General features: G+C 56.2%; 1 protein-coding gene across 4 annotated transcripts in view; it reads left to right on the forward strand.

Annotated features, from left to right (window-relative positions):
* The first annotated feature begins 3412 nt into the window (after nt 1–3412).
* SEMA6C (semaphorin 6C) overlaps nt 3413–22148 on the forward strand; it is an 88910-nt gene continuing 70174 nt past the window's right edge. For 3 of the 4 annotated variants that reach the window (XM_048828606.2, XM_048828608.2, XM_048828610.2), the window contains exon 1: nt 3414–3566. The gene's annotated coding sequence lies outside the window, so the exon portion shown is untranslated. Of the gene's footprint in view, nt 3567–22148 lie in introns of all 4 variants that reach the window. The other variant, XM_048828607.2, reaches the window with a different exon arrangement.

Below are 22148 nucleotides of genomic sequence, written 5' to 3' on the forward strand. Positions count from 1 at the left end.
AGCCAACAGATGCTATAAAGCATGTAAACCCCCAGTGATATTAATATCACCTCTCAATCCGCAGATCTCACAGCATTTTACAAAGCAGGGTGGTTTTCAGCCATTTTATAGATGGGGAAACTGAGGCACAGAGCAGGGAAGCGACTTGCCCAAGGCCACCCAGTGGCAGACCCGAGACTAGCATCCAGGTCTCCTGATTCCCAGTCCAGTGCACTATCCACTAACCGCCCTAATTTGAGTGTAAATCATTAGGGGCCTGATTCAAAGCCCACCACAGTCAATGGGATAGACTGGCCTGGACTTTAGTAGGGTTTGGATCAGACCCTAGAGCTAGAAAGCAAAACAGACTGAAACAGAAAGTGAACAGAGAACCGGTGCCGGCTGAGGGGAGTGCAAAAAGTGAACCCACAAGCGGGAAGGAAATCGGCCAGTTCAGAGTCTGTCTGAACAACCCCAGAGTGATTGGTTATAGGAAATGTGGGATAGACTATTTTTATCTTGACATTTTTCTCCCTCTTACATTATTAGTGTTCTTAGGTTTGTTACAGTAGGGCCACACTGTCTCGGGTGCTGCACAGACACAGAATAATCGAGATCAGGGCCCCACTGTGTCAGGTGCTGCACGGACACAGAACAACTAAGATCAGGGCCAATTGTGTCAGGTGCTGCACGGACACAGAATAGCTGAGATCAGGGCCCCACCATGTCAGGTGCTGCACGGACACAGAACAACCAAGATCAGGGCCCATTGTGTTGGGTGCTGCACAGACAGAGAATAGCCGAGATCAGGGCCCATTGTGTCGGGTGCTGCACAGGTTCAGATCTATCTATCCTTGCAGATGAGTACGCACACATGGCAGCAGCAGGCCTTTAAAGTTGCAGCGACAACCACACAATCATAAAAAATGGCTGATCTTTTTTAAACTTTCTTCTCATTTCAAAACCCCAGCATCTTAGGCTGCTGTGTTGCTAATTACACCGGCACTTTCTACCCAGGCAAACGGAGCAATAAAAACACACAACTATAAACACACTCACACACAAAATCCAAATGTATTCATCATCTTCGTGCTTTCTGATTTTAAGAGAGATCAGGAAAATGGTGGCATGGTTTAAGATCTTCTGAATGAAAATAATTTCTTCCTAGATTTATTTATTGGCAGGGGCATGCACAGGAATTTAAATTTGATTGCTTTTAGAGGGGTATGTTCTGTGCCCTGCCGCAGCCCCAGGGGCTGGAGGAGCTCACTCTTGCCACCATGGCCCCAGGGCTGGAGGAGTTCTGGGCCCCCGCTGATTCTTGGGGGGGCCCAGGCCCCTGCTTGGCTCCCCCCTTTGTGCAGGCCCCTGTTTATTGGGGGCAGGAGCGTCACATATTTTTATTTATTCAATTCCTCCCCCCACCCGCCCCCGTTACTGATGCTACACTTTAAAAAAAAAAAAGATAGAGAGAGAAAAAATTGGCTAATTAGCACCCAAATGCTTCTTGGAGTGACAGATGTTTTACTTAGCACAAGATTTGTTGTGTGTTTATTCCCCACACCCTCAAGTGCACCATTTCTGGCCTCCCGTCGTGTGGCACTAAACCGGGACTCCTCTGTGCACCAGGAAGAGCGGTGCTAGAAGAACACGTTCTAGCCATGCATTTCCTTGCTACCTGGGCAGGTGTCTCTCTGCAGAAGAGCTTGGGCAGTGCCAACATCTTGCCAAGCCAGCCCAGGCCAGCTTTGCAGTCTTGTCCTTTTAAAGCAGCGTGGGGGAGGGCGAGGGGGGGGGCTGGGTTTCCACACACTCTCTGCTGCTTGCCCATTTCTCTGCGGAGATAATGAGTCCTCCCACAAGTTGCTTTCTGGCTGGCACAGCCTCAAGTCTAACTTGGGGTAGAAAGTGTGGGTGTGGGTGTTTGCACACGCATCAGGGAGAGAGAGAGAGTGTGTGTCTTCACTACAACCATGTTTACACTAGGAAGCAGGTGTGGTTTTAACGTGTTAGTTGGTGTGTATTAACTAACACATGTTGGCAAACATGAATTAACTAATGTGGCAGCTGGTCTGTGTTCATTAGCATGTGTTAGCTGGCATGTATTGTCTAACACACATTACCTGGCATGTATTAACTAGCATGTTAGCTGGCATGTATTAACATTATCTGACATGCATTAACTAACGTTAACTGGCATGTATTAATTAACACATTAGCGGACGTATATTAACGTGATCTGACATGCATGAACTAACATGTGTTAGCTGGAATGTATTAACTAACATGTTAGCTGGCACGTATTAATTAACACACGGTAGCTGGGATGTATTAGCTAACACATGTCAGCTGGCATGTATTTACTAACATGTGTTAGCTGGTCTGTATTAACTCACATGTTAGCTGACATATATTAGCCAACGCATGTTACAATCCTAACCCCACCGAAGTCAATGGCAAACCTCACCTGTACTCATTGGAGCCAGGATTTTAGCCCCAGGGCAGAGAAAACAAGCCGGAGCTTTAACAAGTTAGCTGGTCGTGCTACACTGTAGGCTCCCCTCTAGGGCTGGCTCCAAGTGGCTTAAGACATGTTAAAATACACACTGCCCTGTCTACACTTGGGTTTTAACATGGGTCCAAACACCCTATTTCCCAGTGAAGACAAGGCCCTGGGATAAAAGCTTTTCAAAACCTGGGTCAATAGCCTAGGGTACCCGGGGAAAATGCATTTCACACGTTTGTGGACTGGCATTGACCCTGACGCAGCTGGGCCATCGCTGAGCGGCTCCAAGAGTCCCAGCCACTCCCCGGGGGCTCAGCACCTCTGGGGGACAACCCTGCACAGAAGGGCTGGCGGGAACGGGGCAATCTCGCCCGCAAAACCGACGGAAAGGGGGTTTCGCTTCCCTCGGGCCCTCGGCCTGGATGGGCAGCTCGACGGCTCCGACGCCCCGTTGGAGGGGAAACGTCCCCCTTTCTCTCGCACTGGGGACAAGAGGAAATTCCGAAACGGTGGAATATTGCCGGGGAGCAGAAACGTGGCGCTTCTGGGGCGAGGGAGAACTTTTCAGGGGGCTGCACCGAAGGCCAACACCTCCTGGCCCCCTTTCGATCCTCCCTGGCCCGTCTTTCCTCTCCTCCCTTCTTCTCCTCGGGTCTTTTCCTCCCCCTCCTCTGATCCCTTCTCCTCCCTTTCCTCCCCCTCTCCCTCGGGGCCATGGGCACCACCCTGGGGACGGGCCTACAGCCCGGGCTCGCTCCCCCTGGCTTCCCCCTTCCCTCTCCCCGCCGGCTGCCGGGGAGCGGCGCTGGCTGCTGCCAAGGCCGGGAGCAGGGGGAGGACTCTGGGCTGGGCCGGGAGAGGGGAGCGGCAAGGGCTGCGCGGAGATTGGCGCCGGCTGCCGGGGGAGGGCCGGCTGGGCGTTGAGCGGCGAGCCCGTGGCAGGCAGGGCTTTGTTATCCCCCGCCTCGGCCGTCGGGGCGCAGGGCCGGATTATAACTCGGCTGCGGGGCGTGAGCTCCCCGCACGCCAGGGGATCGGGCCCCGGACGGGGCGGCCTCAGCCGGGGCTGCAGGGATCGGAGGTAAGAGCGGCGGCGGGGGGCTGCTTCCCTGCCAGGATCCGGAGTCGGGGGCTGGGGTCGTGCAAGGAGCCAGCCCCGGCTGCCTGTGCCCGGGGCTGAGCGGAGCCTGCCCTGCCCGGGGCGGGGGGGTGTCCGGAGTTAGCGATTTGACTTGCTCCGTGGCGTGAAACTTCTCCCAAAGGCGGGGGGAGGCGGCGATCGGAGCCGGGGGGGTTCAGCTTGGATGTGTGTTTCTGTGTCTCTGTTCTGCAAATGGGGGGAGGCAACCCACCTGGGCGGGGAGGTGCGCGCGTTGACACTGCAAACGGAAGCCCCTGTTTGTCTTGGGGGTGGGGGGCAGCAATGGGGGGGGTGCGAGGACACGGGAGGGGGGAGTAATTGCATGGGGGAGGGGGGGTTGCTTGGCAAGCGGCTCGCATCCTGTGTCCAAGAAGTCTTGTTTGGAAACCAGTGGGTTGCAGCCAAGGCTCACACAGCTGGGAGGCTGTCTCTGAGCCGAGCTCTTGGGGGGGCGGGAGGGGGGGAGATTGAGCGGCTGCTGCTGGCCTGGAAATCTGCCCCCTGCTGGAGGTGGCTTCTCACCTGTTCCTAGAGCGGGGGGTGCCGGGGTGGGGGTGCCGGAGCGCTGGCTGGGTCGGCAGGGTGCACCCCTCTTTCCCCCCAGGATGCTTAGGCGACGCCGGGCGTGCGGGTCCGTGATCCCGGGGGTCCCACGGGAGTTGGCGAGCCCACCGGCCGGGCAAAGGGGACCCGGCACTTTGCATCACCAAGGACTAACGCCAGCGCTAGGGGGGCTGTTGTAGGAGACGGTGCGTTTATAGGGGACAGACTCCCTCCCCCCCAAACAAGCTGTCAGGGGTACCCCGCTTCGCCCAGGGCTGCCCCCCCCCCAATCCTTTCCCGACACAAATACAGACAACCCTGGTGAATTGTGGTGACGGCACGTTTCCCCAGCACCAGGAGCGGCGGCGAGCCGCGTGTGCAGAAGCCCGGCTCGCAGGCAGGGAGGCTGGCTGGAAAGTTTGCAGTTTATTCATTATTTTTATGCCCCGGGTGTTGCCGTTCAGCACGGTAGCGTGGGGGCGAAAAGAGCCCCGGGGGCCCCCGATATGGGGCGGAGGGGTGAGGGGAATTCAATCCCCCCCCTGTTTTGCAAGCGCAAATTTATTTTAATCCGCTGCCCTGGCTCGGACCCCTGCCCGTTTGGGCAGCTAGCGAGGCTCGGCGTGGTCTGCGAGCCAGGCTGCTGCAGTGGACAGAGCCATCTGGGTGTCCGTGTTCTCCCCCCCCCCAAACCGGGGATCTGGCACCCCGGGGATTGCGGGGTGGCTGCTGCTGGAAGGGGCGGGGGGCTCAGTGAAATTCATTCGGGGTCCGATGGCTGCTTTGGAAACCTTGGAAGGAGAAATTCCTTTAGTGCCCTGTTCTCATTGGTCTCAATCGGGGAGGGGAATGGGGGGGGGCGGGGAGATGGTATTTTGGGGGATCCTGAAATCAACGGTGGAACTGACTCTTTCCCTCCCGCTAAATGCCAGGATCATGGATTTGCTCCCAGATTGCAACCCAATGGCACAATAAAACTCCTCTCTCCGCAGGCTCAGATTTAATTTCAGATCCTCTGAATGGTGCATGTGGAAATCCATCCTGGAAAAACAAAAACAGTCTCTTCTGTTTTTTTTAACCCTTTCCGACCGCTCCTTCCCCTCCCGCCCGCTGCCACACTAGTGTTGGCAGCTGGGCGTCGGGGAGGACGACACCTGTGACATTGCCCGTGAGGCCTGGAAAGGAGTCAACTCTTTGCACGAAGGGCCCTGCGTGTTGTGTCAGAGGCGAGGGCTGGAACAGATCCTCACTCGTTTCCTTAATAACTTGGTGGCGGCCGGTTGCAGTGTCGGATTCGGAAGCTGTTCTCCGCCGATAATGCCATGCCTGGCACACCGAGGGGGGTGGCACTGGCTCGAGGGAGCGAGATTCCTTGGGACTGCGTTTGTACAGCGCCGTGCGCGTCCAGCCTCGGTTACTCCTGTTTAAGAGGAATGGGCTCTAATGCGAGAAGGAAAGCGGAAGCTCCCATCATGGGGCTGCTTCCGATGGGGCGGTCAGACTGAATCAGGCTCCTTGAGCTCCTGAGCCCCGGGTGTCACACTCTCTTCTCCAGTCCCTCATGCTACGCCCCAGGTTTGGCCCGTGAGGTGTAAATAAAAGCATTGTGTAGGTTTCACTGTGATGCACTAGGCTGTAATTGTGGTTATTTGCTATCTGGATTATGGTAGCGTGTGAGAGCCTGCAGACATGGACCAGGACTCTGCTGTGCCGGGCGCTGTACATTTTTATTGCTATTAGGTGGATTATGGTATCATTTAGGAGCCCCAGATAGGGACCGGATCCCCATTGTCCCAGAGACTGTACAGACATTTGCTCGGCAACTGGAAAGGTGTGAAAAAAGTTCACGCAGTCCGAGTTCCATGGTTTTTAGAGCCACCAATTAGCAGCTCCTCAAGCATTCAGTCTTCCAATCAAGGGGGAGCTGCGACACCATGTGATTCAGAGGTACCCAACTGCACACCTCAGATGGCAGAAGGGAACCATCTGAAAGCAAGGCTGGCGGCCAAAACCAATTTGTCCAAAGTGATTTGCTGACGAAGAGCAACCCGGGACAGGTCGCGAGCTCAGAGAGGGCAGAAATTCATGGCTAGAGCTCTGCGGGGGTGGGCATTCCCTTTCACGAAGGCGTGAGATGCTGAAAGGGGTTTTTTGTTCCAAATCTTCCGATGGAATATAGTGGGTAGGATGCTAGTCTGGAACTCAGGATGCCTGGGTTTTAAGCCAGGCTTTACCACTAGCCTGCTGGATGATTTTAGATCAGTTGTGTCCCATTTCTGTGCCTCAGTTTCTCCCCCTGCTCTTTATCTCTTCAGACTGTGAGCTCTTTGGGGGCAGGGACTGTCTCTGCCCCTATGTCTGTGCAGCACCAGACACAATGGGGCCCTACTTTCAGTTTGGGTGTCTAAGCACTGCTCTCTTACATGTAATAGCCCATATTATTCCTAATGGAAAGTTAGAGTGACTCTGAGGTGTTTTGCACCATGTCAGTAGGAAGCAGGTTATGCTGTGACTGTGAATCATATTACATGGATCCCAAATCCCATTAGCCTGTGGAGGTATGAAATGTATTCTAGGAGACACCAGAGAGAGGAGCATTATGTCTTGTTATGAACTGGTGGAGAGACTGCCCTCTGCTGGATAGAATGGGAATGCCTCGACTGCGTGTCATTGGCCCTGTACTGCTCACGTTAGTGCTGCTATGGAGTATCAGTGGGAGCTTAGCTTGAGTGTCAGGACCCTCTAGATCTTGATCTGTTGGGAGCCCAAGGAACAACTTAGGGGGTGAGGTGTGGGGAGGGAGAAGTCGCTCCTTTCTGTGGCAAAGCTCTGAGGCTGCGGTAACTTTGTGGAGTTACCGCTGGTGGTGGGGCATAAGGGGCTGGGAAATCATGGCGCCCCGGGTGCGTGCGTGTATGTATATGTGATCCCTCCCCACCCAGGTGGGCAAGAGTGGGGAGGAGATCTGCTTCCTATGCCCCACACATTCCACCCCCTACCCTGCCCCCTGCTCGGACGCAGACGGATCCCAGCACAGACCTGCCGTGGGGCTGCGGATCCCTGGCCAGGGTGACGCCTAATTCCTGCTGTAGTGTAGGCACCATGCTGCCCCCCTGCCCTCTGTTGCTGAAGGGCTGGGAGGTGCAGCGTGGGCTGGTGCGGCATTGGCAGGATGAGAGCCGGCTGAGTCCTAGGGACGCAGCCCCGGATTCCGGCTCTTGCATTGTGGCTCTCTGCAGGGATCTCTCTCTCACACTGGAAATTCAGGACGTGGAGCCGCTCCCGCCCCTCCCCCAACCTCCCTTTAGTTATTATGAACAATAAAAGATGGGAAGAGGCTCTGGAGGAGCAGGTGAGGGGCTGGGGGTGCCCTTCCAGCCCTGATCGGAGCCAGCCAGTGTATGGGGGGTGGGGATTCTCCCCACTCCGGCCCTCTAAGATCACAGCTCCTGGTGTATTGAAGCCAGGGGTGGGGAGCCGGAAATATCCCCTCTCTGCCCCCTGAGCCCGTCAGGGATTACAACCGGACGTGGGGATTGGCTGAGAGACCCCCTGAGACTCACTCTGTCTTGCCAGCCCCATCTTCCTGTTAGGGGGGCTGTTCAATCTCTTGATTGGCAATTAGAGCTGTAGAAATCAGCTGTTGTTAGACTAGAACAAGCTGGTTTAACAGCCCCCCCCCATCTCTGAAGTTGGGGTGACTGCCGGTTTGGCAGCCCTGGAGACTCTCACTCCACCAATCAGGGACAGCCCAGGAAGCATCTCTCTCCCACTCTCTTTGCCCTGCCCTGAAGGCACCAACTCTCTAGAGGGGAGTCAGGCTTGTGATCGTGACCCATTCTGCCCTGGGCCTTTACCAAGGAGACCAGTGAATGCCAAGCAGGGTGGCGTCAGTTGCCATCCGCCTGGCCACGCGGCTCATTGGGCCTGGGACTGAGACCCAGCAAACTCGTTTCACGCAGAGGGGTGCAGAACAGCGCCCTCTCTTGGAGGCTGAGGGACGCTGCATCTCCCACGCTCAGGCCAGCCAGTTCTCCCTGGCCCCTGGGGCAGAATCTCTCTGCCGCGTTTGGGGCCTGCACCCTGGCAGGATGGGGTGACACAGCCATGTGTGGATGGACATGCCTGGTAACGACTGATTTCCCCAGCGCTCTGGTCCCGTGATTGCCTCTTCACCAGGATCACAAACAGCAGCACGGGCCCTGGGGCCATCTCCTTAGCCTGCATCCCAGAGCCCTTTGTACAGCCGAACGCTCCCTGGCTTAGTGTATAGGAGCCTTTGGCATAAGCTCTGAGCCCTTCCTGCTCCAGGGAAGGGAATTCAGTTCTCCTGTGCAAATCCCCCTCCTCCACCCCTTTGTGGTTTCCATTAGAGACAGCATTTTTCTTCACTTCCTGTCCCAAATGGGCAGGCGAGGAACCATTGGGACAGATCTGGGGGAGGAAAGGGGGATGTGATGCAGTGCAGCAGCTGAGACACTGGACTCCTCGGTTCTGTTCCTGGTCTTGACCAGCCTAGTGACCCCAGGGAAGTCATTCCCCATGCCTCAGTTTCCCCACCTGTGAAAAGAACATAATGATACTTACCCGCCCATGTAAAGCATTTAGAGATGGCTGGAAGGATGAAAAATGTCCCCCCTGAGAGCTGTTAGCACTGTGGGTGTTTTAAGGGTTAAGCAGTGGTGGTGCTCCACCCCAGAAGTGGCTGCGCATCAGTGAGAGAGGAACTGACTCCTGGACTGTGAGCAGTTTTATGAAACACTGCTCATTGTACAGGTGGGGCCGTATGCTGCCCTGTCATTGTCGGGCCCCCGTGGGGCTGGGGCTGCGTGTGCTGGTTTGTTTTTGTCGGGTGTGCTTGTTTTTGGGCGCGCCACAAGGGGCCTTTCCCTGGGGACAGGCTATCCCATGGCTGCAGGGTTTCTTGCAGCTGTTGCAGATCCACCTGGCCCAGTATAGCCAGTGACCGGAATCAGCTGCAGGGTTTCTTGCTTTGACGCAGCTGATTGTGGTCACTGGCTATACTGGGCTATACTAAATGCGATCCCACCTGGTAATTCTCTGTGTATGCTGGTTTGTAATGATCGGGTTGCTCCTGGGCCATCGGGCCATGCATGCTGGTTTGTTATTGTAGGGTCTCTTATGAGCGCCGATTACCAGCATGCTAACAAAACAGCGAGGTGTGCTGGGACGCCACAAACCCAGGTCCTCGCTCTCCTGCGGAGGTCGGGGTGTCTGTCTCTCCCCCTCCCCCCGGCCCCGAGATAACTGCAGCTCCTAGCCCAAGGAGACACAGGAGAGATCGACCCACTGTCCTCCCACATTCACCAGGTGACAGAGCTTTGGTCAATAACCGGGCTTGGCCTTTCCTCCCCCAGGGCGTCCATTGTGAGATCAAATCCCATGCCCCGCTTGGAGCTCAAGGATGGAAAGAGCCGAGCAGAGATTTCCATTCATAAGAGGCGCCCTCTCTTGTTCCTCTGGAAAACTATGGGTTGGTTCCTCCGCTTGGGGCCCTGGCACAAGATCCATCATCTATTTTTATTTCTAATATATATATATATATATATATAATATATTTCCTTCGGCTGTTAATTATAACCCGCGTGCCTCAGGCTGGAAACAGAGCACCCTGACATGATTCCTCCTCTCTGTCTTTTGTTTACGTGCTGGTTTGTTATTGTAGGGTCTCAGGTGACTGCTGGGCCGCATGCTTGAGAATTTTAGCATGGAGTGGCGCTGGTAACGCTGGACTCTCTGTGTTGCTTTGATTCTGTGGGGTCGCCGGTGACTGCTTTGCTGTACACACCAGCTTTATAACTATTATTATTCTTATTTATTAGATGTATTATGGTAGCAATTAGGAGCCCCAGTCAGGGACCAGGACCCTATTGTGCTAGGTGCTGTACATTTTTATTGAAATTAGGTGTATTATGGTAGCTCCCAGGCACTCCCAGGACCACTGGACACTCTCCTTTTTATTGCTATTAGATGTATTATGATAATGTCTAGGAGCTCCTGTCCTGGACCCGTATCCCAGTGTGCTAGGTGCTGTACATTATTTATATGGAGTATTACAGTAGCTCATAGGAGCCCCAGTCCTGGACCAGAACCTTGTGGCGCTAGGTGCTGTACACACACAGAACAAAGAGATAGTCCTTGCTCCAAAGAGCCTCCAGTTGAGATCTGCACTGAGCGGCTGGAGCTCTCTATAACAGTTGTTGGGTGACTCCGAGGCGCCGGGCTGCGCCTCCTTCTTTATTGTTGCAGGGTCTCTCTAGCGCTCTGCAGCACCCGCTGGCTTTATTATTGTAGGGCCTCTTGCAAATGCTGGCTGGGGCAACCAAGAGTTATCGTTTGACCCTGAGGCGCTGGTTTGTTAGTGCAGGGGGGCTGGGGAATGCTGGCCCGCATGCACTGTGTCTTGTCCTGCAGCCAGTTGTTCGTTATTGTAGGGTCTTCGGTGCGCTCGGGGCAAATCCGGTCGCTGGGAGGTTTGCCTGAAGAACGCCCTTGGCGTTTGGCTCGGTTTTCGCATCTCCAGCCCTGTGACGAGCGCTGGGGCAGCTGCTCTTTGCCACTACGTCCCTGAGCTGTGGGGCAGAGAAACGCAGGGGGAAATGGAGCAACATTTGGGCTATGTGGGTCTGGTGCCTCGCACCATGTGCAGTCACTAGCTCTACTGCAACATTACTGCCAAGCACTGCACATGCTGCCTTGACACGGTAGGGTACTCGCGTGGGCCTGGGGCTGTGGTGCCCGTTTGTTATTGTAGGGTCTCTCGTGGGCCGTGGGGCTATGATGCTGCTTTGTTATGGTAGGGTCGCTACCCACCGCACACCCGCTTCGCAGCGGTGTCAGGAGCTGCACGTCGTGCAGGGGGCAGCGTGGCCCAACCCCACTGAGCTATTGCCCTGCTGCACTCAGGCACCACCTGCAGACTGGGATGTTATGACCAGCATGATCCTGGCTTGCAAAAAATAAAGGACCAGAATTGTCTTGGCATGTTTAAGCTTTTAAATGAACAAAAGTTGCCTCTGATGAGCCCCTACCCTGCTCTCCATTGCTTGCCAAGTCGCTGCTTTGCTCCATTTCTGGTATTTACAAGCCTTTAAAACCAACCCCAAATTAAAATAAGTGAATTGATTATTTCCCCCAGCCCTGATTACCGGCTGCAGCGGCTGGAATCGCTCCTACTAATGCTGCCGCTTCGGCTTTCACAAACAGCGTATAAATAAAGATCTCTAGTCCGGCTTCATGGGTTACAATTATGCTCCCCCTTCCAGCCTTATCAGGGTGACCTTTCAGGGAGATGGCAGAGTGCTAGATGCAATACAAATGTGCTCTCGGGCAGCGGCCTCTGCAGATGGGTAGGGGGCAACCTCACCCCATTGATTTCCCCCTCCCCCCTGCCCCCTGGGCTTTGCACTGGGAGTGAATACAAATATTTTGCATTGTAATGGGGCCGGTTAATCCTAGTGCACGGTTATAGGGTAGGAATGGAACAGAGGAGCGGCCAGGGTGGTGGGGGGAAGGGGCAGTGCGTGTGCAGAGGCAGGGATCTAGGGGAGCGGCCCAGGACCCCTCTGCAACCCTCCACGGGCAGCGAAAGACAGGAGTGACTTGGGGTGCAGAGCCTGCTCCCCTGCCATAGGGACACCCTGCAGCCCCATGCACTCTGCTCCCCCACAGCCAGAGGGGCAGTGCAGGGGGGAGCCCTGGCACCGCCCGCTGGCAGTCTGCACTCCCTGCTCTGGGGTGGGCGTGGAGATGAATGGGGTGCTTGGCTTTCCAGGATCCAGCCCCAAGCTGCGGGAAATGTAAATAAGCAAATGTGCATCTAAATATTTGTCCTTGGTGAGCAGCTTGGGTGAGATGTGGGGGCCAGGATTCTACTGGGTGGGGACTGAGAACCCATTCCCTGCCCCCATGGCAGGGTTGCTTTGCTATTTGACAGGAAACACCCCTGCTTTACCCTTTCCCCACCCAAACCTTCTCCTGAGATCAGTGGGAGATGGGCCATCAGGACTCCTTTTGTTGCCGGCTCCGGGAGGGGCGTGGGGTCTAAGGGTTAGAGCTGGTGGGCAGTGGATCAAGACTCTTGGACCCTGTTGCTATGTATGGAAAGAGTTGTGGTCCAGTGGCGAGAGAAGGGGACCATAACAAATGGGCAAGTGTGCGACCCTACAATAACAAACTGGCATGCACACACCCTCAAATAACAAGGACTTGCTACATTTACAATGACAACCTGGCACCGGCTTCGCTTCTGTAACCAGCTTGCATGGGCATAACCCTGCAAATAGCAGACTGGCACGTACGTAGCCCTACAATAACAAACTGCTGTGTGTACACAACTCTACCATAACAAGGGGTGTGTGTGCTTGTGTGTGATGGTACAGTAACAAATCACTGTGCACAACCCTACCATAACAGCCGGGTATGTGTGCAACCCTCCAATAACAAACTGCAGTGTGTGCTCACAACCCTACCACAACAATGGGGTACATGCGCAAGCCTACCGTGTGTGTGACGGAAATAACAGCTTTCAGTTCCCAGCTTCCCCGTGCAAAGCCGGGGATGGGGGCGGGGAATGAATGATTGTAACACTCCGATCACGCTAGGGACGGGATGTTTGTGTTAAGAGTCATGGGAAGAGCTGGGCCGACTGCAGGAGAAGGGGGAAATCTTTCCCAATCTCACGCTTTCCCAGCCCCTGCCGTGTCCCTTCCCCCCCCCGGGAAATGGCCAGCAGAACTTGCTGCCGGGGGTGGCTTTCGCTGGTGGGAACTGAGCCATTGTGGGAGCGTCTGGGCTGCGTCCGCAATCCAGTGTGGCGAGAGGGTGCCTGGCTTCAGAAACCAGGGCCAGAAGGAGCAATGCTGCTTCACACCAGCCAGGGATCCGGCCCCTTTGCAGGCCTGCGTCTCGTGGAATCGTTTTTGCCCGTGCAAAATGCTGCCCAAGTAGAAGAGACGTGGATCACACACACGAGGAGGTGGGGGATGGGGATCATCCTTGAGATGCTGGGGGCACTGGCAGAGATCAGGCCCTGAAGCTCCAGGGGGATTGGACACTGGGGCAATCAGATCCTGCGGCATGCTGCAGGATCAGGCCCTTGATGTTGAAACATTCCCGATTAGTATTAAGCCCTTAAAGATAAAGGCGCAATAAAACCCCACACGGAGGTCAGGTTGGAGCCTCTGGGTGGGTTACAGAAGATGTATTTAGTGGAGGAGGCCAAGCCGACACTTTAAATGAGAAAACCAATCATTGTTCCAAAGAAGAATGAGGTGGTCAGCAAACAGGCCGGGCAGTTACCGCTTCCACAACACTGCCCCTGTGTTTGCATCCCGCTCACACTAACAATTATTCTCACACCCACCGAGGAGATAGTGTGTTGGTGGGCGCTCGGTCCGCTGACAACAGAGTGAAGGACACCTGGTAACCCCCTTGGCGTGTTAATTGGAGCGTGCCTCTATTTTAACAAAACTACTCCTGTGATAAGCCATCATCCCACTAATGAACATCAAACTGCCCCGCACCCTAGTCCCCTTTCCGCCACCTCCTGATTGGGGCTTTACGGGACACGTTATTTGAAATAGCATCTGCACCCGTTGTGGGCAGCGCTGTTGTAGCCGTGCGGGGCCCAGGATATCAGAGAGACATGGTGGGAGAGGGCATATATTTTATTGGACCAGCTTCTGTTGGTGAGAGAGATGAGCTCTCGAGCTTCCCCAGAGCTCTTCTTCAGGGCTGGGAAACGTCCTGAGGGTCACAGCTAAATACAAGGTGGGGCAGATTGGGTTTCAAGGGGCCATTCGAAGTAAAGTGGCCCCTTAACACCCCTGAAGGCCTAGGGGGGAGGAAAGCAGCTGGGTGGGGTTGTCAGTGGGTCACAGACGGGGCAACAGACGCTCCCTAAAAGTGTGTGAGGGGGGCACTGATGCCCAAACTGTGGCCCCGTTCCATGGTGCGACCTGGTGCAGGGTCCTTGTTTGGTGAAGGTGGTTTTGCGTGTGTTAAGGTGTGTATCCCAGACTTTCTCCTTGGAGCATATTCTGTGGTACTGAGGCCCTGGCTGTAGGTAACAGATTTCTTGGTGTGTTTGGGGTGGTTACTGGATCTATGAAGGTAGGTGTGACTCGCGGTGGTGTGCCGTGCAGGGGCGGGGCTGTTGGGGTAGAGGCGGAGCATGGGGTGGGGCCTCGGGAAGGGGTGGAGCAGGGGCGAGGCCTTGGGGGAAGAGGTGGGCAGGGGTGGGGTCTTGGGGGAAGAGGCAGGGCAGGGGTGGGGTCTCGGCAGCCCAGTTACCAGCCATTAGAAAGGTGGTCAGCCTATCCATTACGGAAGCTGGTTGCGATGTCCAGGAAGTGGATGCTGGTGTGGGAGTGTTCCTGAGAGAGTTTAATGGACGGGTGGGGGTTGTTGAAGTTGTGGGATGTATCATGGAAAATATCATCCATGTGTCTCAGGTGTATCATTGGTTTCATGGTACATTTTTTCCAGAAATATGTGTTCACTACTTACGCTAAACCATCTGTTCCGCCTTATATTTCGCTGGGACTCTCTGAGTACGTTTCCAGCCCCGGAGAAGAGCCTGTGTAGCTTGAAAGCTTGTCTCTCTCACCAACAGAAATTGGTCCAGTAAAAGATATTCCCTCCCCCAGCTCGTCCATCTGCACCAGTCTCCTTCCCATACTATCACTATAGATAGCGGTTTAATAAAACATTCACAGTTCTTAAAAACACTCGTTAAAAGCCCTGCGGAGACCAGTTATAACCAAAACAGACCCACAGCTTACCCTCGGGTCTTGTCCTTGTCTCCAGCTCATTTTTAACTTTCTCACACTACCGACCTCAATTTCCCACACTGCTCGAGTTGGGCTAATTTCTACTTAACCTAAGCTACACCCGAGGCACCTGGGGAGTTTGGATGCCTGCTGCGGGTTCCGGAGGAGGTGGGGTGATCGAACCCAAGGGCACTAATTTGGATTGCAGTTGCCAGGTGTTTTCTTACAGACACTCCAGTCGTTGTCCCCAGTCCAGCCCTGGTGAGGGCTGCGGTGGTTCACTGTGGGCCCTGTCTCTGTGGCTTTGGCTACACTGCAACGAAAAGCCCGCGGCAGCAGGTCTCCGAGCCTGGGTCAATTGACTCAGGCTCGTGGGGCTAACGGTAGCAAAGGAGACATCTGCGCCTAGGTTCCGAGACCCCGCAAAGTGGGAGGGTCTCATAACCCTGAGACGGGCACTGTGGGTCTATAATTGCAGTGTAGACGTATCCAGTGTGATCAGACCCCTGTTGCCAGGGCTGGCCCTGCTGTGAAAGCCACGCAGTTGGCGTTGGTGGCCCTTTGGGCTGCGTGTGGGGGCAGAGTGAGCGGGCCAGGCTGACAACAGGCACGGTGGAGTCGCACCAGTGTGGCCTTGAGCACTGCATCCCGTCATGCGGGTATCAGCTGGGCTTTGCTTATCTGGCACCTTGCGAAACAGCCACGGCGGGCAGGGTTGGCTGCTTTTACAGAGGGGAAAGAACTTGTTCCCTGTCACACAGGAAATCATAGAGATGAGAACCCAGGAGTCCTGATGGACAGGTTCATCTGCTTTAACCGCTAGACCCCACTCTCCTCCCAGAGCTGGGAATAGAACCCAGGAGGCTTGACTCCCAGTCTCCCTTGCTCTAACCACTAGACCCCCACCTCCCTCCCAGAACCAGGGATAGAACCCAGGAGTCCTGATTCCCAGCCCCCCCTTGCTCTAACTACTAGACCCCACTCCTTTCCCAGAGCCGGGGGTAGAACCCAGAAGTCTGCAACATTACAGAGGACAAGGGGTGGTGAGAGGGCGATTGTAACAAACCTGGAACTTGCTTTTGCCGAGGGCTGGGGCACAGGGACGGGTGGATGGAGGAGCTGGATGGGTGAGGGGGGAAAGGCCCCCCGCATCCTGCATGGAGGAGACTCAGCCATGTGGGCGAGGTCTGATCAGAGCCCCCACCCTTCCCTAACCTTGCAGCCCTGAGGCTCCAGCCTCCCTGCTGAGCCTGGCTTGTCCCCAGAGATGATGGCCCTGCTGCTCTGCTCTGCTGGTGTTTCAGGCCTGCTTTGCAGTAGGGTGTGCCCGGGGGTGGGGGGCGTGAGGGAATCGGGCTCCGTCTGTGGCTGATGGGGGATAGCAGGGAGGGGTGTCTCAGCCATGGTGGGGATGGTGCCCTGACACGCTCCTCTGCTCCGAGGCCCTGGGCCTGCACGGACACTGTCACTTGCTGCTTTGGGCTAGTGCCCAGACAAAGGGCTTGTGGACAGATCCGGGGCCCATTCCGGCTTCTGCTGCTGACTCTAATTGTGACCTTGGAGGAATCGCTCCATCTCTCCAGGCCCCACCTGTGGGACAAGGGCACTTCCTGTGTCTGTAGAGACCGGGAGCTCTTCAGGGCGGTAACTGGCTCTCACGCTCCCCGGGCAGCGACCTGCTCGACAGGGCCCTGATCTCGGTCACTCTGTGTCTGGGCAGCACCTGGCACCAGGGGGCCCTGATCTCGGTTACTTCGTGTCTGGGCAGCGCCTGGCATGACAGAGCCCCGATCTTGGTCACTCTGTGTCCATGCAGCACCCGGCATGGGGGGGCCCTGATCTCGGTTACTCTGTGTCTGGGCAGCGCCCCCACAATGGGGCCCTGATCTCAGTTACTCTGTCTGGGCAGCACCTGGCACAACGGGGCCCTGATCTCTGTTATTGTGTGTCCGTGTAGCGCCTGGCATGACGGCCCCTGATCTCGGCTAGAGCCTCTAATACTGATAAGAATTCTAACGTTGGTTGTTGCACCCCATTTCTAGCTGGGAGAGATGGGGAGTGCTGTGGGGGGGATTCAGAGCAATTGATTTGTGCCCCCTCCTTTGTAGGCAGTCGGCCGACGGCCTGGAGAGACCAGTGCTTTGGCACCGGGAGCAGTCCGGCCCGAGCCCATTGTTTATGGCCATGGTGTCCTTAGGTTTGGCTCTGTCTCCTGCCAGCGATTACCTCATGCTAACCGCTCACTTTAATTAGAGTAGGGGGGCAGCTGCCAGGAGCCCCCTGTGCCTTCAATCCAGCAACTGTGCGAACAGAAGAGCTGCCTGAAATCGCCTCCCCTCCACGCCAGCCTCCCTGGGGGATGGGCAGGGGCAGTGGAGTGTGGGGAGGGGCATTTGCCCTTGTAACAAACCAGAGGATCCAAGCAGGTAGCAGCCAGCTTACAAGAGTTGCAGAGCTCCAGGCTGGAGCTGTGGGGGAGTCAGGGGTCTGCTATTTGCCCCCGGGCAGGCAGGCAGGCAGGCAGACCGTCTCCCGCCCCGTCCACCCCTCTGCTCTTCTCCCTGGGGTGAAGGGTTCTGATGCAATGGGTCGGAGCTGCCGATCTTGGAGCCACGGCATTGCTCGAATCAGGATGTCTCACAGCGTTATTTGCTTCCTGCTATTGTCACAGACACTCTCAGGTCCCTCCCTTCCCTCATCAGAGCTGGGCCAGAGGCTGAGAAAGGGAGCCGATGGTACCTGGCATCCGCTGGGATGATTTAGAGCCAGGCCCGGCAGAGCAATTAGATGCTGCCATGCTGCAGCCCGGAGCAGTGGCCTGAGATGACTCCCTCATGCTGCACCGATGACCCCCCACCCCCCAGAAACTGGGCTGAAATCCCAGAAACTCATCCCACTTGCTGGGCATGACAGGGTTCCAGGTGCGAAGGGCTAATTTGCTAGCCTGATCCAGCCTTTGTCTTCCTGTGTGCCCTAAAAGGTTGTGCAGCGTTGCGGGGTGGTTGCTAAACCACTGAAGCGCTCCACCCCAGAGGTGGCTGCATTTCAGTCCCAGGCAAGCAATCCCTCTGCACGCTTACCAGGTAGCTCTTAATGTGCTGCTGTGCCCCACCCCAGCAATGGCAACCTGTCAGCGCTGGATGAGCAATCCCATTGCAGCATTGCTGTTAACCAGCCGCTGTGCTGCACCCCAGCGGGGGCTGCGCTTCTGTGGCAGGGGAGGTGATCCTCATAAGTTAGCATTCTGGGCTCCGTCAGGATATAAACTGCTCACCACTTGGCCGCTAGAATTGCCTTCTCGGATACTGTGTCAATCTATCTAGAGCCTGAGCATCACCGCTGCTGCCTGGTGGCTGGAATCAGAACTGCTTAACTGTGTGTCATAAGCCCTGGATGGCTAACAGCCTGTGGGGGATTCTCCTCTAGCTCAGGTGACAGGAGAAGCTGAAATCTAACCCCATGGGCTGGATAGTGGTGAAGCCCTGGGTTTGTTCCAGCAGCTGCCCCCCGTGCCCCATCCGTTCTGCTGCAACCTTCCCTTCCTCCACCTGGCGTGGTTTAATGCCCTTGGGGAAGACTTTCAAAGGGAGAGAAGACCCCCCCCCCCCGTTAAACCAGACTGTGCTGGAATACAGCTCCTATTGCTCCAAGAGCACTTCCCGGCCGGCTCTTAGGCTAGGTCTGGAGGCTCAGGCACAGAGATGGCTGCATGGCTGCGCATGGGGGGTGATTACGGGTGGCGTAGCCACCCCACTAACTAGGGCCATGAAAGAGTGACTCTGTATGAGAGTGCCAGGCCACGTACCCTGCCTCCTCCTCCCGGCCCATTTCACACAAGCCTGTTCCTGCTTCCAGTGAGGTCAGTAGCCAAACTGCCCCTGGCAGCTGCCTGTGTCCATCCATAGAGTGTGCGAGCACCTCACTGCATGTCCTGGCTCACAGCCTCCCCCCTCCACCTGGTTCTAATCACCACCCCACTCTCCTTCCAGGGATAGAACCCAGGAGTCCTGACTCCCAGCCACGCCCTGCCCTGCTCAAACCACTGCACCCCACTCCCTTCCCAGCACTGGGCAATAGAACCCAGGAGTCCTGACTCCCAACCATGCCCCCCGGCTCTAACCACTGCACCCCACTCCCTTCCCAGCACTGAGAAATAGAACCCAGGAGTCCTGACTCCCAGCCATGCCCCCCCAGCTCTAATCACTGCACCCCACTCCCTTCCCAGTATTGGGCAATAGAACCCAGGAGTCCTGACTCCCAGCCACGCCCCCCCCGGCTCTAACCACTGCACCCCACTCCTTTCCCAGCACTGAGAAATAGAACCCAGGAGTCCTGACTCCCAGCTCTCTGCCCTAGCCACTAGACCTTGCTCGTTGCCAGAGCTGGGAAACAGAATCCCGCAGCCCCAACTCCCAGCCCTGAACTCTGCCCGCTGCTCCAGCCTGCCTTCCCCCAGCTGAACCTGCTCCGATTTCCCCCTCCCCGGGGGACTGCATTAGGAACCTTCTAGCAGCTGCCCCAGCTCACCTTTCTAACAAGCGGAGGGAGCAGGGGAGCCGCCCCTGGGGTGAGGCCGGCCCCCGCAGCTCAGTTCATTTGAGAGCCGGGGCCGTTGAGTGGGGTTTGATTTCCCTCCCGGGATGGCGCGTGCAGGGCTGGGTTTCCGGGGGGGGGCAGGGGGTGGTTGGCGCTGCAGCAGAACCGCAGGTGCACCGCATTTAATCATTAAGATGTTCGATGAAATCTATCGCCTGCCAAACGCAATCGAGGGAGGCAGCAGAATGCAAACCACCCCGGGCGCGTCCCCAGGGGGGTGCTGGGCACCGCTCCCGTTAACCCTTTCCAGGGAAGTTAGAGAGAGGGTCCTCCTGGCACAGATCCACAGGGCTGGCCCGTGCTCTGACCTGTAACTAGTCCCTTGCGAGGGACCCCTTTAGCAGGCTGGGACCCCAGGGGCCTCAGTTCCACGGGGGCAGGCCTGGGGCTTGCAAGATGCTGAGACTGGCCCATTGGGCACCAGTGAGCCGGGTCTCTCTCCAGGGCTCCCTGCAGTGAATCCAGCCCAGCCAGACTCCAGCGGGGCGCAGTGCTCTCAGTGGGTACCTGCAGCCACAGCCGACAGCCTTCTCCCAGGATGGTTTGTTCGTCGCCTGGCTGCAGAATCTGAAAGTCCTGAGGCCAGCAAAGAGAGACAAAGGTGGAGCCATGGGCCATGCTGGCTAAGCCAATGCGATCAGCCTGCCATGCTGTCACACGGACTCCATTTAACTTCGCCACCTCGGCTCAGCTTCCCCAGGGAAAATCGCCTTCCTCTGGGCTGCTGTTTGCTTGTGGGCAAGTTCTGGGCATTGTCCCTCTTCGGATTCTCTCTTGGTCCCTTTGGTCTGCCCCTGACAGAGAGGCTATTCCGCCCATGCCCCGTCTCCAGCTCTGCTGCAAGAGCACTGTTAACCCCTTTGCGCCCGCTGAGTAGCAATGCAAAATGTGGGGGAAACTGAGGCGCACAGGGGCTTCAGAGCAATACTATGGAAAATTCCCATTTCGCCCTGATAACCCATGAGACACGCGTGCGTCCGTGGGGCCAAATTGGCGAGGCTCCCCCTAAAATAGCACTGTTGCGTAGACAAGTCCTTTGGCATCATCCCCAGCTGGTGATAATATTAGGTGTATTAAGGTAGTGCCGAGATGACCCAGCTGAGATCGGGGCCCCATTATGCAGGGCGCTGCACAGACACAGAGTGGGACACGGTCCCTGACCCCAAGGGTGTAGGCCTAGATGCCTATGGGAGTCAGGTACCTGAATACCTTTGAGGATCTGGGCCTCACAGGCTAAATAGACAAGGAGTGGGCAGGGAAACTGAGGCACGGAGCAAGAAAGGGCTTACTTAAGGTCAGTAGGAATAGAGCCCAGGTATGCTGTCTCCCAAGCCACTAGGTAACGCTGCCGCCTTGGCCTGCAAGGATTTTATTTCCCTGGGGCGGTTTAACCCTCGAAAGCCTGTGGTAGTTAGCCGTGAGGAATCCCCCTTGCCACCCGGCCCGTGGAGGAGCAGCCACGTCCCAGGTGCTAGCGGAATTGCAGGCGATGGGGTTAAATTGCCGAAGTCGGAGTGACTCAGAGCCCCAATCAAATCAAATTACCACCCAGCAACCCATTAATCTCCCTCACCCGCGGTTCATCTGCATTGGCTGCCGTGCCCAGAGGCAACAAATTAGACGCTATTTATCAGTAAGCGGGCGAACGGATTAATCAATATGGCATTTACGGTCCCGCTGGCTGCAGGAGGAAGAACCCAAGTAGTAACGAAATTGTTCCAAGTTCCCTTCTGTGGCGCGGCGGTGACCCGTTCAGTGACTCAGAGCCCCAATCAAATCAAATTACCACTCAGCCACTGAGGGGCGCTCAGCGGCTGGGTGATGCCAGTGGAGTCTGGCACCGGGATCTGCAGGAAGGGGGGCATTGGAGGAGGTGGTTGTTCTAACGCCCCAATGTGGCACTTGGGGGTGCTGCTGCTGCCTTGTGGCTGAGCCCTGAATAGCAGTGCTGGATGAGTCACTAGCTAAGGCACTGGGCATTAGGGCACCTGGGTTCTAGGCCTGGCTCTGGCAGATCTTCTGCCTCAGTTTCCCCTCCCATCCTTAGTCCGTCTCGTCTGTCTAGATTGTTAGCTCCGAAGGGCAGGGGTATCCCTCACTGTGCGTCTGGGCAGTGCCTGGTGCAACGAGGTCCTGATCTCAGGATCATAAGACCAATAACTGAAGAGTCCATGAGGACAGCCCTCCCCTGCTGGCAGCCACATGGGGTAATTCTAGCTAACTAGCTTCCCCTTAGGGTGTTATCCTGCTGCCCACCACTGAGGTGTCTGGGCACCTTCCACATAAAATCAGGAGCAATAGCAAAGCCCCTAATGGCCTTGATGGAGTCTCTGGCTCTTCTCCCTTTCTGGGCCCGGAACTCTGCTTAGGGTAGGTTTTGTGGGGGATGGGAAGGGATTGGTAGGGTTGGGAGTAAAAGGAGCGTTTGTCCTGTGGCAGAAAGGCTCCCTGGCAGAAGAAGGTGGTGCGACACCTCCTAAAGCTGGTCAGACTCTGGATCCGCCTGGTCTCCTCGGGGGGGTTGATCATATCCCCAGCTCTCCCACGCCCCAGCCAGCCTTGTCCCGGCTCCACTCAGCTGTCGCAGGCG

Source organism: Caretta caretta, chromosome 24 (genome assembly GCF_965140235.1).
Source record: "Caretta caretta isolate rCarCar2 chromosome 24, rCarCar1.hap1, whole genome shotgun sequence".
Lineage (NCBI taxonomy): Eukaryota > Metazoa > Chordata > Testudines > Cheloniidae > Caretta > Caretta caretta.